General features: G+C 32.1%; 1 protein-coding gene across 1 annotated transcript in view; it reads right to left on the reverse strand.

Annotated features, from left to right (window-relative positions):
- LOC142978444 (prolactin-releasing peptide receptor-like) overlaps positions 1-5,052 on the reverse strand; it is a 69,473-nt gene extending 64,421 nt beyond the window's left edge. The window contains exon 1 of the mRNA XM_076122904.1: positions 4,803-5,052. The gene's annotated coding sequence lies outside the window, so the exon portion shown is untranslated. The remainder of the gene's footprint in view (positions 1-4,802) is intronic.
- Between the last annotated feature and the right edge of the window lie 948 nt (positions 5,053-6,000).

Consider the following 6,000-nt stretch of genomic DNA (forward strand, 5'->3'; position numbering starts at 1 on the left):
ATTTATCAAGTAGAACACTGACAGATCATTTCTGTCTTTTGCTGTCATATATCTCAGATAGATTATCCAAAGGATAATCAAAGGAGGATCCATAAGATGCGAAACTGGCTTGAGATCTTTTTTATTGAAAGAAACGTGTTTCAATTATCTATTTGTATCAGCTATATTATTTAAAGAGGTCTATTATATAAGCTTTTGAAATACTGGCTAAGTGTATAACAAAAATAAACTATACCCGGAAATAAGCCTTACAAGGTAGAGAGGTTTGCTTACTCATTGCCGCGAAACACCCGTATCTATTTTGATTCTAAAGCCGCGTTCACATATTGCAGTACATATTTTTGACTACAATCAGGAAACACTAAAGATTCGTAATTGTAAAGGTTGTTTATCACATAATAACAAATTAGTATGCTTTTAAGTACCTTAAAATCTCAATAACATTCATATAATCAGACATTCATATGGGGTGAGGCAGAGATCAAAGAGCGCCACTTACCTCTATAAGATCAAGCCTTAAAATACCTCACTTTGCCCGACTTATATTTCACAACAATAATCATAGAACACTAAAGTATAGTGTACTATGTATCCTTCAATTTTTTTTTCTAAGAAAAACATCTCCCGCACTAAAAATTGCTCTTGTGTCGCGGGGACTTTTACAAACATGCAAACAAAAGACACAAAGCACAACCAGACCCGAAGCAATTATTTGTGGATCGCACAAATAATTGCTCCGTGTGGGAATCGAACCCACGACCTCCCGTTGCAGTGGTATCGGCGTGGCGACCTAAACCACTGCCACACAAAAGTACGAATAGCCGCCATACAACTATTTTATACTTATCAACGTGACAGTATGCTTAATCCACGCATCTGATTATATCGTAACGAGTCACCCGTGACTTGATAAACTGTAATGACAAAACCATGAATGAGCAGCTTGTATGTACACGAGTACCTTATAGTCACGGATCAGTTAGCTATCAGTGAAGTTAAGCAACCTTTGGTACGGTCTGTGTGTTGTGTGGGCAGCCGATTGTTGTGTTTTGATAGATTTTTTATCTATAACAGTTACCACATCTGTTTTATGCTTTACTACTTTTGAGACCAAAGTTAGGTAAAATTGCTTCGAATATAATTGTAAAGAAATCTATTGTCACCAGTAAATAACTGTAGCGCGATTTTTTACAGTCGATAAGAGCGAATATCAAGAATTTGACATTCAAAATGTACTGAAAAAATTTTTCCAGTGGCATCCGTTAGAGGCGCCGATTAGATTTTGATACAAAATTCGACAGGTTTTCGATAGTTCTTAGTGGTAGAAATTTGCGCTATTATAAAATTAATACCTTATGTGGCTAGAATGCACTATTATTGCAATCATTTGGTTCTTAAATTTACAAATCATCACCATCACAATCACCACTCGAAATAAACATTACGAAAGATTACTTTACATGAACATTTCAGGGGAAACAGTTGATTTTTGTTCACGTAAAAAAAATATGCCATTTGGATACGCAATGTGCAATAGAAAAGGTTATCCTTTTGTACAAAAACCTACCAAACTCTAAAGTGAAGTCAATACAATAGTTTGTAAGTACAGTTGGAAGTTACGTAAATGTGAACAGTGTTCAAAGGCTCGCCCTTTATATAAAGAGTAATGTAATCTAATGTGGATGCGAGTTCCTTTGTGGATAAAGACCGGTATAGGCTTCGGTTATTATCAAGAATATCTCAGCGAGAAGTCTTAGTGAATAAAAATGGCTTTGGATGTGATTTCATTCAGTTCGGTTATAAATAACCTGAATATACCTACTTGTCATGGTGATCAATAGTTTTAATGTTTACGCGAATGGAACTCATTTGTAAACTATTTCAAATGTCCTGATTTTGTCGTTAAGTGGCGTTCTTTGCTCTCTGCCCTTTAGGAAAAAGTCGTGATTTTATGTATGCATGATCTTGCTGATAAATTAAATATAGAGGTTTTTTACGGTCAAAATTTTATTTCCGTTCTTGTGGCCAATTCAAGAAAGCTTAAGATTCATAGCAAATGTTTGAAGGAATATACGAAAGTACGGAGTTAGAGTCATAAGTCATAAAAAAATTTGTTTATTAAATTGTACACCTACTTATACTGTGAAAAACACATGACTCGTTTCGGTTTAAATCGGAAAAATGCAGATGCATATTCAAATACAAATGATAAAAATATGTAAAATGTATTAAATATATTTATTCAAGGAGTTTCGGAGCATTCTAGATGTCCTGATAAGAAAGTACTTATTTATTTTTATGCTTCGCTGAATTATTCCAATGCTAATTGTCTCTTCACGCAATCGTTACATGAAACGCGTTAATATAGCTGTTTTTTACCTTTTGTTGGTACTTTGCGTCAGGATTTTGGATTAATCTGAAATATTTATATGTTACTCAAACTAGTAATATAGTTTATTTTTATTCTTTTTAAAAAAATCTATTAATACGATATTTTAAGTTGTAAAAACTAATTCTGTTTCGTAAAGCAATTTTTACACGGTCGAAGAACTGTATAGGCTGTATTATTTTGATGTTTCTGACATAAAATAAATTACAAATAATTTTATATCTTCAAAGATATAAAATAATTTTTCGAACAGTTTTTATTCAAACAATTGCCATTACGTTTGTCACTCAACATACATTATCGTTCACAAATCATTCCTTTTAATTAATCATATCTCATTAATCCCCAGTTTTTCAAGCGGCGACATTTCTCCATTAATTTCCTCACGACCTCACGCCGCGTTCATCTCAAACATTTCGTCAAGAACAGTTACTTTCAGGTTATATAAAAGAAACCACTTCATAACAAAACCCCGGAAATGAAGGGACTTCCTAACGCTATATTTATAACAGTCAGGTGTATCAATAAGTAGGTGTGACGATAAAAATTGATTTATTTGTCAGCTCAATGCACAATGCCGAAATTAATTCATATCGTTCAAAGGAGTCTTTACGTCACCATTCACTAAAATTCTTCATTATCATAAAATAAGAATATCTAGCATTTACAAGAGCTACCCAATGCATATATTAAAAATGTAACAATTTTTAGATATAATCGCGTTACATATACGTAATTACTTTCAGTATTTTACATAGTAATTTACCCACGAAAACACTGGAAATGTTGAAAAAAAAAACAACAATCACTAGGGAAATCGTAGGCAAAACCTTCTTATATACTACATAGCCGTCAGAAAAGTTTCCTGATTGGCTATATAGGTCTAATTTAGTTAGGCTCAGCTGTTACGTGTGAACTTCCAAGTTGTTGATTGATCCACAATGCGAAGTTACCACGAACTGTGTTACGGAATATTAAGACCATTCCATATGCCTAAACTTACCTAGTTCTGTATTCTATTACTTTAGATATTTGTATCTGAATTAATATACTTTTAGAGTATTAGACTAATAGTATAGGGTAATATGAGAATAATAATAGTAGTACAGAGTTTGGTAACGTGCCCGTTATAATAATTTCGCCCCTTATAATCATGGGACATTGTTAATGGCGAAACTTGAGCGTATATTTCATTCACCTCTGCCCATACCTTCGGGTATTATAAGCGTGATATTATGTATGCATGTAATATAATATACTAATGTTTATTATTGTGTCAATAAAAATAAACTAATGTTTAGTTTCTGGGCAGTGTTTATTTTAAAGGTGGAAGAATATGCTTTTGTAACGGAAGACTGAGATATACAATCCTTATTATTAAACTGGCTGAATATTATTAATGGCTACCCATATTTAGTAAGCAGATAAAAAATTAGAGCAACGATTCTTCAGAGAATAGTAAAAACATTGGTAAAAATTACAATATTATTGCGTACTTATGTTTTTCTTCTATTAAAACCATACTATAATAACAATAATAGCGTGTGCTTTTCAACCTTATTTTATGATTTTTGCCAAAAACCTAAACCATCATAATGTTCGTGTGTTGTTTGACGACAAAGGCATGTAAAGCCTTACATGATACGAGTATCGATATCGGTAATAGGACCTTCGGTAAGCCTGCTCGATATTTCGGAACATTTCCACGTTAGAGATATTTCTAAGAAAAGACCCAATTACGTACTGAATACGTTAGCAAAAAGTTTAACAAGTTATTTTTTACGTAAATGGTTAGTGAATCAAGTAATAACATTATAACATTGTTTATTATATTTATGTAAGAAAGGCAAACAGGTCAAGTAACCTTTTCTCTCGTATTAATTTTTTTATTGGTTTCTCAATGACATGTCAAATATTTTTATCCAAGAGGCCAAGGAACATTTTTAAAAAGGAACGAAACCGTTTAGATTTTATTTATAGATTGATATTTGCTTGAGATATTTGAGCATAAGTAATAAAAATGCAATATATTTAATCCAATTACTGAATACAATTTGGGTCATTGTGAATTTATTAAATTGTATAAACTTTCCGGTAATAAAATCAAATGAATGAGATCAAAACGTTGTTTCGACTGTCATAGCACGTCCGTTTTAATTTAAATTTATTACTTCTTCCCATCGATCATCTTTTAAAGAACATAAATTAGCAGAAATTTCACGCGAAATCATATCTTTACGAGAACATTTTTCATACTCACGCTTTCAACATTTTAAATATTCAGCGAGAAAAATCAAACGTATTTTTTTTACTCAGTCACGAGACAGTTAATAAACTAATTCATTAATCATAAAATATTGAAATACTTATCTTAATCTTAATTAAGAAATCAAAAACAATCAATTAAACTCACCAAGAAGTAGATTCGGTCGAACAAAACAAATATTAGTCCACAAAACTTTTGTAAGAAACAAAAAAGTTTCACGTTCAATTAAAAACTTAATACGGACCACAGATAAGGGAAGTTTTTTTTATAAATACTGGCTGGATGTATATTATTTAATGTGTTTTTTTATTGTATCACTTAGTTCGCGCGCGCGTATGTTCTGAGGAAGGACTCGGGTCGTGTTCACGCACCAAATTTCAAAGAGAGACTGGCTGGTTTGATACTGTGCGGTCTCCGCGTCCACTGACTCGCTGATACGTCTACGTCATGTCACGTCATTAGATTAAAAAACTAGTGTTCTATTTTCTTATTTTATGTTTTTTTAATGATTCCTTTTTTAGATACTAAAGAAATTAAAGTTTTCGAACGCGTTAATATGGCATTGATTTGGTTATTATTCAAAACAATCTCATTTTAGTGTTTTTGTTTTAATTGCTGTTTAGAATGAGTTTTAAAACATTGCCTATTTTGCCCATTTTTTTAAAAACTTAATAATAAATTTGTTAACAAACCCACACTTGGCCAGCGTAGTGGACTCAAGTCGGCACTTCCTTGTTACGACAGAAGACCCTTGCCCAGCAATGTGATATCAATAGGTTATTTTATTAAACAAAATATTTTTAGATAATACGTAATGGGAGCAACGTTCCTATGGCGCTAAGAATAGCAGTAATAAATTACAGTTAGTCTAAATTTATTGCACACAATAAAATAATAAAAAATAAAAATAAACTAGACTCAGACATAATTCAATCAACTTGTGACAAATTCAGGAAATTTTGTCTGGATTAGTCACTCAGACGATAATAATTTTCCGTCATGAAAGTGTCAATAGTTTTTGCAAAACTGCGGTTGTCATCACCTGGTTGTTATCAGAGCGAATCTTATCAGTCAGTTAAGACCTATTATCTAACAAATGAGACGCGATAACTGTGGAGTCTTACCCAAATATAATGTTTTAAATGCAGACGTTGTAAAGATAGCGAGTATTTTGGTTTTTTGAGTATGAAGCGGTTCTAGCTAGTTACGTTAAAAACGTGTATATTTCTGCTGCCTAGTACAAAATGTGATGTTTTACATATTTTATTTAGTATGTATGGTAAAGATATGGTGAGATAAATATTACAGAAATAAATGTTTTTGGACAACGCACATATCATCTGAT

The sequence above is a fragment of the Anticarsia gemmatalis genome, chromosome 14 (genome assembly GCF_050436995.1).
Source record: "Anticarsia gemmatalis isolate Benzon Research Colony breed Stoneville strain chromosome 14, ilAntGemm2 primary, whole genome shotgun sequence".
In the NCBI taxonomy this organism is placed as follows: Eukaryota; Metazoa; Arthropoda; class Insecta; order Lepidoptera; family Erebidae; genus Anticarsia; species Anticarsia gemmatalis.